This window comes from Oryx dammah, unplaced genomic scaffold (assembly GCF_014754425.2).
Source record: "Oryx dammah isolate SB20612 unplaced genomic scaffold, SCBI_Odam_1.1 HiC_scaffold_10, whole genome shotgun sequence".
In the NCBI taxonomy this organism is placed as follows: Eukaryota; Metazoa; Chordata; class Mammalia; order Artiodactyla; family Bovidae; genus Oryx; species Oryx dammah.
The window spans coordinates 62,483,825-62,496,732 of record NW_024070194.1 but is presented as its reverse complement, the minus strand read 5'-3'; the positions used below and the strand labels follow the sequence as shown (position 1 = coordinate 62,496,732).

General features: G+C 35.8%; 1 protein-coding gene across 1 annotated transcript in view; it reads left to right on the top strand.

Annotated features, from left to right (window-relative positions):
- The window catches only part of MALRD1 (MAM and LDL receptor class A domain containing 1), a 585,291-nt gene that overhangs the window by 202,903 nt on the left and 369,480 nt on the right, over positions 1–12,908 (top strand). The window lies entirely within an intron of this gene.

Below are 12,908 nucleotides of genomic sequence, written 5' to 3'. Positions count from 1 at the left end.
CTGAGATTAGGTGGAATTTCATAAAACTGGCACTGGCAGAGCTGATCCAAGTTTCCAGGTACTTTGGTTTATGATTCACTGCTTTGCCAAAGCTATAGTACCATACCACCTCTATGCACAGCTGAATCTTAGGAAAACCAAAGATCTTATAGATGTAGAAATCTTGTTTCTATCCAATAACTGTTTCCTCAGTTGTGGATTATGTCTTATAATATCCATTGTTACTAATATAGAAACCAAGCAAAACTATTTGGCTAATCTTATATTCTTAATTAATATTTATCTGAATCTTATGAATATGTTTTGCTGCATTCTTAGTCATTTTCTGCATCAGCTGCTTTTCCGTTTTCTTCACTGTCGTTTTCACATGAGTATCTCACAAATTTGTTAGGTTATCAGTCAAACAGAACAGATATTATGCTCTTGAATTTTATTTGCAATGTTGCCAATTTATCTTTCCCAAGATATGATTTAATGCATTTTTTTCAGTGTTTACAGTAACATTTTATTTCTGGCTGAATTTTATTCTTTGTGCTTAGATAATAATGTTATGAAAATTTCTAGGCATCTTCTATCTGTGTTTGGAAGGGGATACTGATATACTGAGAGGGTCAGAGAAATGCACTGAAATTGGTTGTCCTGGTAGCTCTTTTGTATGGAAAACGAAAGACAAAAATCATTATAAGCCTTTGGAGGGGAAGTTGTATCAGAAGGTGCTTTTTGGTGAGCTAATTTCCCAGTCTCTCTATGATTTGAATGGACTATGATATCAGTAACACTGGAGTAAAAAGGTGAATTAGTTCACGATATTACATAAGAATATTTTTTCAGCTCCTTAGAAAAAATAACCGTTACGGCAAACCTTAAAAGAAAAACCAAAAAAACTCCCACATTTCAATATTGGATCTTATTACTTGAACTTGATTTCTTTTTATATTAGTTCCGTTCAGTCGCTCAGTCATGTCCGACTCTTTGCGACCCCATGAATTGCAGCACGCCAGGCCTCCCTGTCCATCACCAACTCCCAAAGTTCACCCAAGCTCACGTCCATTGAGTTGGTGATGCCATCCAGCCATCTCATCCTCTGTCGTCCCCTTCTCCTCCTGCCCCCAATCCCTCCCAGCATCAGAGTCGTTTCCAATGAGTCAACTCTTTGCATGAGGTGGCCAAAGCACTGGAGTTTCTATTTTTTAAAGACATAGACTATTTCTAATGGAGGAAAATAAAGTAATCTTTTATAAATCAAAGTATGTGTGGTCTTAATTTTCCGTAGAGCAGTATAGGCTCAGAAAGCAAAATTTGGCTGAAAGTTGAAATATTACTTTTTATTTTATGATATAAAATATTATAAAATACAGGACATAGTCAAGAAGAAAGTGATTTGTGTATCTGAAATCTTAAACAGTTTTTTCCCATTGGTTTAGAGGCTCCTTAGAAAACTGTCATGTTTTTGTTTTCCTATATATTCCAATTAGCATATTTATTGTCTAAGAGTATCTCAGGGAAACTCAAAATAATTTAATTCTGAACTGTGATTAGCAAAGATACAGGATATTTGACCAGCATAATTATTTAATAATCTTAATTTATGGGCACTTGTATTAATAATCTGTATTTCTTAACTGAGACATCTATTTCGAGTACATACAAAATTATTAAATACTAAGTAAATATCAGTAATTTTAAGTGGATTAAAGTGACATGGATTAATCCTTTGAATTAGTCTGGAAATCAGTTCTAAAGCAAAAACTAGAAAAATCCGTGTTACTTAGAAGAAAAACATGTTTAATAACCCATGGCTCCCCCCAAAAAATTATAGTAAAAGCTAGAATATGTTTTAAATAAATAATAAAAATAATGCAATAAAAAACCTGTGATATTTAGATAAGAAAGTGTTTAGTGAAAATTTTATGTACTTAAATTCTTACATTAGAAATTAATTAGCTTGCAATACAAATTAATGGAATAGAACACAAATGTCAGATAGAGGGAATTTGGAAAGACTGATAACATTTTCAAGACTCCATCAAGAATGAGCAAGAGAAGTAGAGAAGACAAAAGTCACACAGGATGTGTGTGTTTGTGTGTATATATATTACAGAGTGTGGCAGAAGGTGGTAAACGATATATTTTGTATGAGAAACTATAGAGTAAATTAAAGGAGATAAAAAATGGAGAGCAAATTGCAATATTAGGGAGCTTAGGATAGGTACAAAAATAAGGGGAAAAAAAACTTTTTTCTTTGTAATGAGAACTCTTAGGATCTAATCTCTTTATTTCAAATATACCATACAGCAGTGCTAGCTATAGTCATCATGTTTTGTGTTACAGCCCTAGTGTTTATCTTATAACCCAAAGGTGATCTGGGACTTAGCTGATACTTATTCCCCTTCCCCCCCTTTTTAAAGTTATCGCCATCCTAGAGAAGGCAATGGCAACCCACTCCAGTACTCTTGCCTGGAAAATCCCATGGACGGAGGAGCCTGGTAGGCTGCAGTCCATGGGGTCGCTAAGAGTTGGACACGACTGAGTGACTTCACTTTCACTTTCCACTTTCATGCATTGGAGAAGGAAATGGCAACTCACTCCAGTATTCTTGCCCGGAGAATCCCAGGGATGGAGGAGCCTGGTGGGCTGCTGTCTATGGGTTCGCACAGAGTCAGACACGACTGAAGCGACTTAGCAGAATGTGTATGAAGCAGACTTTTACTGTGGTTTTGATTTGTCCTTCCCTAATTACTCACAGTCTTAATCATCTTTTCTTGTGTTTAATGGCTATTTGCATGTCTTCTTTGGATAAATGTCTATTGAAGTCCTTTGTGCTTTTCTTTATAGGATTGTGTACTTTTTCATTGTTGAGTTGTAGGAGTTATCTATATATTCTGGATATTAAGCAGTTATTGAATATATGATTTGCAAATATTTTTTTCTCATTCCGTAAGCTGTCTTTTAAAATTTTCAGTAGAATTTATTTTTAAAGGACTTGTATGTTCACAGCAAAACCAACTCCCATACATGTACAGCCTCCCTTTGACTAACATGTTGCCTACCAGAGGGTTGATTTGTTACACTGGAGTTGTCATTATCACCACAGTCCATAGTTTACATTAGGGTTCCCTCTTAGTGAAAGAACACCAACTGTTAGACACTTGGTGCTAAATAGTAAATCAAACTCTTATACTCAGTTACATAATAGTAGCCTTACTAAATTCATTCCAATATTTTTAAACAGATTTTTTCTTATTGGATGCAATGTTTTCAAAAATATCATTTTTTAATATTACATTTATGTGCAATATAACACTGCTGAAAATTTCCATAAACTCAGTTACTCAAATTTTGGTCCACAGACAAATAGAATTTTTATTAGAATTCAGGCTCCACCCCAGCCTTATAGATTATAAACTGCATTTTAACAAATATGTATATATATACACACTGAAATTCAAGAAATACTCATTTAAACAGACAAACATTTGAAAAAGTTTTCTGGTGAGGGGAGAGCTATGATTTTATTCTTTATTGACATATACAAATATATCAGGATTTATATATGGGCAATAATTAATGTTTTAAATATTGAAAGTGATTCTGTATATTTTAATGAATTTAATTGATTCATTCATACTCTAGTCAAGATTTAATGGCTGTATATATATTTAATTGCCTGATATAATTTATTGGTGATTTTAAGAAATTTTAAAGAACATTTGTGTATTTATTCAAAAATATTTATTGAGTATCTATCATGTGTGAGGGTTTCTTCTAGCTATTTGGATTAATGCTATGAACAGTACAGACAAACTTCCTGCTCTCATGAAGCTTCCATTATGGATGGTGGTAGTATAGGTGGACACAGACAAAACAGAGTAAGTAAAATAACGCAGTAAAATAATGATAAGTGCTCTGGCAAAAAAGTGAAATAGGGAAAAATGAGAAAGAAAATGCTTGTAGTGATGGTTACAGTTTTAAAGAGGGCCATCAGAAAAGTTCTCACTGAGAAATTGACATTTAAATAAAGAATGAAAAAACAGTGGGTTTGAGCCGAGTGATATTTGCTGTATTTGAATGATTTAAAAAAAAAATTAAAGAATGTTTTAAAAGCCAGCAATAACCAAAACATAGCCCTTTCTGTATCATTTCCACATCACTAACAATTTCCTTTGGTTTCTGTGAATGTATAACTGTAATTCCCCTAAACAGTTATCCTTCATTTGAGTTGACTCATTTACATCGTGAATGTCCTTTCTCATTTGTTATAGCAGAATTCTTTCTCTCTTTAAGTAAACTGATGAATGTTGGCGGGAGAAGGGGCTACTGTTTGATTATATATATATATATATAAAATTGATGTTTTTGAACTGTGGTGTTGGAGAAGACTCCTGAGAGTCCCTTGGACTGCAAGGAGATTCAACCAGTCCATCCTAAAGGAGATCAGTCCTGATATATTCATTGGAAGGAATGATGCTAAAGCTGAAACTCCAGTACTTTGGCCACCTCATGAGAAGAGTTGACTCATTGGAAAAGACTCTGATGCTGGGAGGGATTGGGGGCTGGAGGAGAAGGGGATGACAGAGGATGAGATGGCTGGATGGCATCACGGACTCGATGAACGTGAGTCTGAGTGAACTCCGGAGTTGATGATGGACAGGGAGACCTGGCGTGCTGCGATTCATGGGGTCGCAAAGAGTCGGACACGCCTGAGAGACTGAACTGAACTGAACTGAATGTTTTACTCACTGTAAGGTTATATTAGGGCTTCCCTGGTGGCTCAGATGATAAAGAATCTGCCTGCAATTTAGGAGACCTGGGTTCAAACCCTGGGTTGAAGAGATGCCCTGGAGAAAGGAATAGCAACCCATTCCAGTATTCTTGCCTGGAGAATTCCATGGACAGAGATGCCTGGTGAGCTACAGTCCATGGGGTCACAAAGAGTCAGGCATGACTGAGTGACTCACACATATACACACAAGGTTATATTATGAAGCTTATGTCTCCATCAATATCCACTGCTTTACCTAAACTTTTGAGCATTTCAGAATTTGTGCTCAGTTGTGTCTAAAATGAATTTAAAGGTGTGGAGTGCCTTTATGAGAGTGCAATAGTGTCCACCATCATGGGCATCAAAAACCACTGACCTAGCCTTGCATACTGGACATTTCCTTTTAATTTATTTATTTGGTAAACATTGGGCATCTCTAACATTAATATAATTGACCTGGAGTGAAAACAAAGAAAAATAAGATATTACATGAATTGTTGAGCTTCTTGTCTAGCTATAGAAATAGGTACCTAAACATTCACAGTGTGAATGGGCATTAGAGTAAGTACAAAGCATTTTTGAATGGATAAAAGTTGGAGAGTATATATAAATATATAATATATAAATATATACTCCCAACATGAACTTTCATAAACTTTACATCACCTTGAAAACAACTGGTATATTTTCAGAGACTTTATTCATCATGCACTATGCATAGCTTTTGTTTTCTGTGGGAGATTATGTTAGAAAGTAGGTCAGGTATCATAATGTTAATAAACCAAACCTTCTGGAAAGGATCAGCTATCTTAAGCTTCAGGAATTCATTATTTGCAGGCTGTAGTCAAGTGACTGGAGCTCAGGAAGCTTTCACTGTCTTTCCAAAATTATTGACATTGATCCCCACTCTCACCAACTCAGTTTTGTAAATGACATGAATTAGAATAATATTTTCCAAATTACGAAATCAGGTAGTCATCAGTTCAGTCACTCAGTCGTGTTTGACTCTTTGTGACCCCATAAATTGCAGCACGCCAGGCCTCCCTGTCCATCACCAACTCCAGAGTTCACCCAAACTCATGTCCATCGAGTCAGTGTTGCCATCCAGCCATCTCATCCTCTGTTGTCCCCTTCTCCTCCTGCCCCCAATCCTTCCCAGTGTCAGAGTCTTTTCCAATGAGTTAACTCTTCACATGAGGTGGCCAAAGTACTGGAGTTTCAGCTTTAGCATCAGTCCTTCCAAAGAACACCCAGGACTGATCTCCTTTAGGATGGACTGGTTGAATCTCCTTGCAGTCCAAGGGACTCTCAAGAGTCTTCTCCAACACCACAGTTCAAAAACATCAATTCTTTGGCGCTCAGCTTTCTTTGCAGTCCAACTTTCACATCTAGATACAACCACTGGAAAAACCATAGCCATGACCAGATGAACATTTGTTGGCAAAGTAATGTCTCTGCTTTTGAACATGCTATCTAGATTGGTCATAACTTTCCTTCCAAGGAGTAAGCGTCTTTTAATTTCATGGCTGCAGTCACCATCTGCAGTGATTTTGGAGCCCCCCAAAATAAAGTCTGACACTGTTGCCACTGTTTCCCCATCTATTTGCCATGAAGTGATGGGACCAGATGCCATGATCTTCGTTTTCTGAATGTTGAGTTTTAGGCCAACTCTTTCACTCTCTTCTTTCACTTTCATCAAGAGGCTTTTTAGTTCCTCTTCACTTTCTGCCATAAGGGTGGTGTCATCTGCATATCTGAGGTTATTGATATTTCTCCAGGCAATCTTGACTCCAGCTTGTGCTTCATCCAGCCCAGCGTTTCTCATGATGTACTCTGCATAAAAGTTAAATAAGCAGGGTGACAATATATAGCCTTGATGTACTCCTTTTCCTATTTGGAACCAGTCTGCTGTTCCATGTCCAGTTCTAACTGTTGCTTCCTGAGCTGCATACAGATTTCTCAAGAGGCAGGTCAGGTGGTCTGGTATTCCCATCTCTTTCATAGTTTTCCACAGTTTATTGTGATCCACACAGTCAAAGGCTATGGCATAGTCAATAAAGCAGAAATAGATGTTTTTCTGGAACTCTCTTGCTTTTTCGATGATCTAGTGGATGTTGGCAATCTGATCTCTGGTTCCTCTGCCTTTTCTAAAACAAGCTTGAACATCTGGATGTTCACGGTTCATGTATTGCTGAAGCCTGGCTTGGAGAATTTTGAGTATTACTTTACTAGCGTGTGAGATGAGTGCAATTGTGTAGCAGTTTGAGAATTCTTTTGCATTGCCTTTCTTTGGGATTGGAATGAAAACTGACCTTTTCCAGTCCTGTGGCCACTGCTGAGTTTTCCACATTTGCTGGCATATTGAGTGCAGCACTTTCACAGCATCATCTTTCAGGAGTTGAAATAGCTCAACTAGAATTCCATCACCTCCACTAGTTTTGTTCATAGTGATGCTTTCTAAGGCCCACTTGACTTCACATTCCAGGATGTCTGGCTCTAGGTGAGTGATCACACCATCATGGTTATCTTGGTCGTGAAGATCTTTTTTGTACAGTTCTTCTATGTATTCTTGCCACCTCTTCTTAATATCTTCTGCTTCTGTTAGGTCCATACCATTTCTGTCCTTTATCGAGCCCATCTTTGCATGAAATGTTCCATTGGTATCTCTCATTTTCTTGAAGAAATCTCTAGTCTTTCCCATTCTGTTGTTTTCCTCTATTTCTTTGCATTGATCGCTGAAGAAGGCTTTCTTATCTCTTCTTGCTATTCTTTGGAAGTCTGCATTCAGATGCTTATATCTTTCCTTTTCTCCTTTGTTTTTCACCTCTCTTCTTTTCACAGCTATTTGTAATGCCTCCCCAGACAGCTATGTTGCTTTTTTGCATTTCTTTTCCATGGAGATGGTCTTGATCCCTGTCTCCTGTACAATGTCACGAACCTCAGTCCATAGTTCATCAGGCACTCTATCAGATCTAGGTCCTTAAATCTATTTCTCACTTCCACTGTATAATCATAAGGAACTTGATTTAGGTCATACCTGAATGGTGTAGCAGTTTCCCCTACTTTCCTCAATTTAAGTGTGAATTTGGCAATAAGGAGTTCATGACCTGAGCCACAGTCAGCTCCCGGTCTTGTTTTTGCTGACTATATAGAGCTTCTCCATCTTTGGCTTCAAAGAATATAATCAATCTGATTTTGGTGTTGACCATCTGGTGATGTCCATGTGTAGAGTCTTCTCTTGTGTTGTTGGAAGATGGTATTTGCTATGACCAGTGCGTTCTCTTGGCAAAACTCTATTAGTCTTTGCCCTGCTTCATTCTGTATTCCAAGGCCAAATTTGCCTGTTACTCCAGGTGTTTCTTGACTTCCTACTTTTGCATTCCAGTCCCCTATAATGAAAAGGACATCTTTTTTGTGTGTTAGTTCTAAAAGGGCTTGTAGGTCCTCATAGAACTGTTCAACTTCAGCTTCTTCAGCATTACTGGTTGGGGCATAGACTTGGATTACTGTGATATTGAATGGTTTGTCTTGGAGATGAACAGAGATCATTCTGTCATTTTTGAGATTGCATCCAAGTACTGCATTTCAGAGAAGACAAACTTCTATGTGATGGGTTTCTCTGGATCCTGCAGTGTGAATTTTCAAAAAGCTGATACTATAAATAGAAATTTTCCCAATACCTTATGCGCCCAATTTTTTTAGTATGGAAACCAAATATGCTCTTTGTAGAACAATTGCTTTGTGTCTGTGAAACAGTTTGGAAAATATTTGTAGAATTAATTACCATTGTTTTAACAAAACAAGGAAATAGAAAGGATACCATATCACAATTTCTTAATAATATAGCTCAATAATAATTGATACATGTTATTAACTTTTTGAAATTTAAACTTTGAAATATTAATGAATTAATAGGAAAAGTTATGTAGGTATTACAGAGAAATTCTATTAGCCTTCATGCAGTTTCCCTCAGTGGTTATAGTTTATGTAACATATAGTATCAAGACTGGGAAACTGACATTGGTTTATTATGTATGTGTAGTTCTCTGGCATTTTATTATGTGTGGAAATTCCTGTAATCATCCATGTAATTAAATGTTTCCAGCTCCACAAAAGTCTCCCCTGAGCTCTTCCTTTACAGTTATATGCACTCCTTCCATTCCAGACCTGGGAAACCACTGCTTCGTTCTCTGCCTCATAGTTTGTCGTTTTGAGAAAGTTATGTAAGTGTGTAAATATGCCATGTGACCTTTGGAGACTGGTTTTTAATTTCATTCAGCATAACCCGCTTGAGAGCCATCCGAGTTGTTGTGTGTTTATTTGTTCCTTTTTATCGCTGCCTTACGCTCCACTGTGTGGAAGGTACATAGTTCCACATTGTACCGTTTTCTGGAGTGGCTATACCATTTTATGTAACCACCAGCAATGTGTGAGAGATCGGTTTGTCTGCACTGTTGTGAGCATTTGGTATTGTAACTATTTTATTTTTATTTTGCTCTTCCTGTTGGTATGGAATATCTCATCATGATATTTATTGGCATTTTCCCTAGTAGCTCCTGGTGTTAAACATCTTCTCACATGTTTCTCTGTCATCTTTCTGTTGTCTTTGGTGAAATGTTTCTTCGTGTCTTTTTTGCCCATTTTCTAAGCAGATTTTTTTCAAATTGCTGAGTTTTCAGAGTTCTTAGTATGTTATAGATATAAGTCCTTTGGCTGATATGAGTGGCATGTTACATAGTGTGGCACTTAGTGGCACTAAAGAGTAAGGAGTTTTGTTTTGATGAAGTCCAGTGTATTGATCTTTCCCTTTGGGGATCATGCTTTTGATATGGTAAAAATAATTCACTGAGTTTTTCCAGATTTTCTCTTTTTTTCTTCTAAAAGTATAGTATTAATATTGTACATTTAAATGTATGCTCCATTTTGTTAGTTTTTATAGAAGATGTGAGATTTAGGGCAAATTTTTAATTTTTTGCAAATAGTTATCCAGTTGCTTCATCACTATTAACAAACTGACCTCCCTGCCTGTAACTGTATTTGCGTATTTGTCAAATATTAGTTGGTTGTACTTGTGTGAAGCTATTTTGGGGTTCTATATTCTGCTCCATTGATCCATATGTCTGTTCCTTCATCAGTGCCACATGGTCTTAGGAACTAAAACTTTATCATAAATCCTGAAATTAGGTGGAGCAAGTCCTTCTATTTTATTTTTCTTTTTCAACTAAATAGCATCAGTTATTCCAGTTTCTTTGGCCTGGCTTTTGCATTTTTAAAAAAATCATCTACATATCTATCAAAAGTGAAATAATTTTGATAAGAATTTTATTAAACACATATATCAGTTTGGGAGAAATAAGACTTTTAATAGGATGAGTGTTCCAATCCATGAGCCGTTTGTCTCTCCATTATTAAGACTTAGATTTCTTTCACCCATGTTTTGTGGTTTTCAGCTTTTAAGTCCTGTACATATTTTATAAGATTTGTACTTAAGCATTTCACGTTTAAAGGATTGCAAATAGAATTGTATTTAAAAGTTTGATTTTTACCTATTCATTGACGATATAAAGTTCATTTAATTTATACAGTTAATATTGTATGGATTGATCATATAGATCAATAGATTATGTATCCTTCACACTTGTTGTTCAGTCGCTAAGTAGTGTCTGATTCTTTGTCACCCCGTGGACTATAGCACGCCAGGCTTCTCTGTTCTCCACTATTTCCCAAGTTTGCTATATTCATGTCCATTGAGTAGGTGATGCTATCTGACCATCTCATCCTCTGCCCTCCCCCCACGCTTTGCCTTCAATCTTTCCCAGCATCAGGGGCTTTTCCAATGAGTCGGCTCTTCACATCAGGTGGCCAAAGCATTGGTGCTTAAACATCAGTCCTTCCAATTAATATTCAGTATTGATTTCCTGTGGGATTGACTGGTTTGATCTCCTTCCAGCCCAAGGGCCTCTCAAGAGTCTTCTCCAACACCACAACATGAAAGCATTAGTTCTTCGGTGCTCAGCCTTCTTTATGGTCCAACTCTCACATCCATACATGACTACTGGAAAAACCATAGCTTTGACTATATGGACCTTTGTCAGCAAAGTGATGTCTTTGATTTTTAATATGCTGTCTAGATTTGTCATAGCTTTCCTTCCAATGAGCAGGCATCTTTTAATTTTGTGGCTGAATGAAACTTCATGTGTATTTCTGTTAAGATGCATAATCTGAATCTAATCACCAGGATTCCTCAGACAAACCCAAATTCAAATACTTGCTAAAATAACTGGTCTGGCCTCATGGAACATATCCAGGCAAAGGAAGAAAAAGAAAGGATGAAAAACTCTTTTAGATAAGAAAATAAAATTCATGACAACTTAATACAATGTGTAATCTAAGTTGGATTAGATTTTGAACCAAGGAGAAAGATAACTATAAAGGACTTAGGCAGAATACTTGACAAATTGAAATATGAACTATGCGTTAGTATTAAAGTCACATTTTCTGATTTTGTGGTTTTTCTGTGGTTATGTAAGAAAACATCTTTGTTTACAAGAAAGACACATGAAAATATTGATGAAGTGATGCTATATCTCTAAGTTACTTTCAGATTTTTCTGAAAATTCTTATACAAATATGCATATGCATGTATAGATAGACAAATAGGGAAATGCAGATATATAAGAATCAAGTTAAAGAGTAGACAGAAAATACTTATACAATTCTTATAACTTTTCTATAAGCTTGAAATTATTTCAAAACAAAATATTGCAAAGAATAACATCATATTAAGACAATCAAGAGAAAGAAATACTAACTTGAAAACAAAACCAATTCAAGTGATAAATACAAGAATATGTAATTTTTAAAAGTAGACAAAACACCAATTTTAAAAAAGGAAAAACACATACAAATGTAGGTTTGCTTAAGGGAAATAAACAAGTATATGGAAACTAATAACTGTGCTAGTTTGAAAATGTCAATGAAATGGTTAGCTTTTTCACAGAAAAATGACTAAAATCAAACTAATGAAGCAGAAAACCTGAATAGACCATTAACTATCAAATAAAGTTATCAACAAATGTCCTCCAGTTTTGTCTCCTGGGATAGTTACTGCTGAGTTCTATCAGTTTTCAAATGAATTGATAATGCCCAAAGAAACTATTCCAACCATATTGAAATGATAGAATTTATTTTATGAAGCTAATATATCACTGATAATGAAGACTCCAGAAATTAGAAAAGAAAATGAAAATTAAACCTCCTTGTGAATATAAATGTGCAAAACTTAAAACACCAGCAAACTAAATTCAGTAATGTAACAATCATATACTTTGAGATAAGAATCTTACATTTTAAAAATGTTTTAATGTAACTGTTAATGTAACCAAGTCACTAAAAACTGTCACAGTAAACTGATAGGTGCTGAAAATATTCTCTGAAATTTAACAACCATTTCTTATATCCAGAATGGTGTTACTTTAACAAGTTAAAAATGGTTTATCAAATTAAAGAAGGAAACAATGGAAATATTCCCAGTAAAATCAAGATCATGTCAAGAATATCCATTACTGATATTATTATTTGTACTCTTTGTGATTCTACTTAATATGGTGGGACATAAAATGAAATATGGAAATGTCAAATTATATTTTCTTAATATGAATTATGATTAGCATATAATATTGTTTCAGGTGTCCAAAAGTATATATTAGCAAGATGATGATCACATTGAGTCTAATTAATATCTTGTTCTCCCATATATAGTTAACTCATTTTGTATGTGTGTGTGAGGAGAACTTTTAAGATCTTCTGTCTTAGCAATTTGTGATTACTTTCCAATGATATGGTTATATGCTTTAAAACCTGTAAACATTTCAGTATTAAGTTGTAGAATGTTTCCCTTTAAGTTCCAACTAGAACCTGTGAATGCGACCTTATGTGGAAACAGAGTCTGTGCAGATGTAGCCAATTAAAATGAAGTCATACTGGATTAGGTGGGCTCAAACCCTGTGATTGGTGTCCCTATAAGAAGAGAGAAGTAGGGACAGAGACCCCCAGAGGGAGGCAGATGTGAAAACACGCAGGGTGAGTGCCACGTGAGTGGAGTGGTGTGGACAGGACAGGCATGCTCAGATTGCCGATAACTACC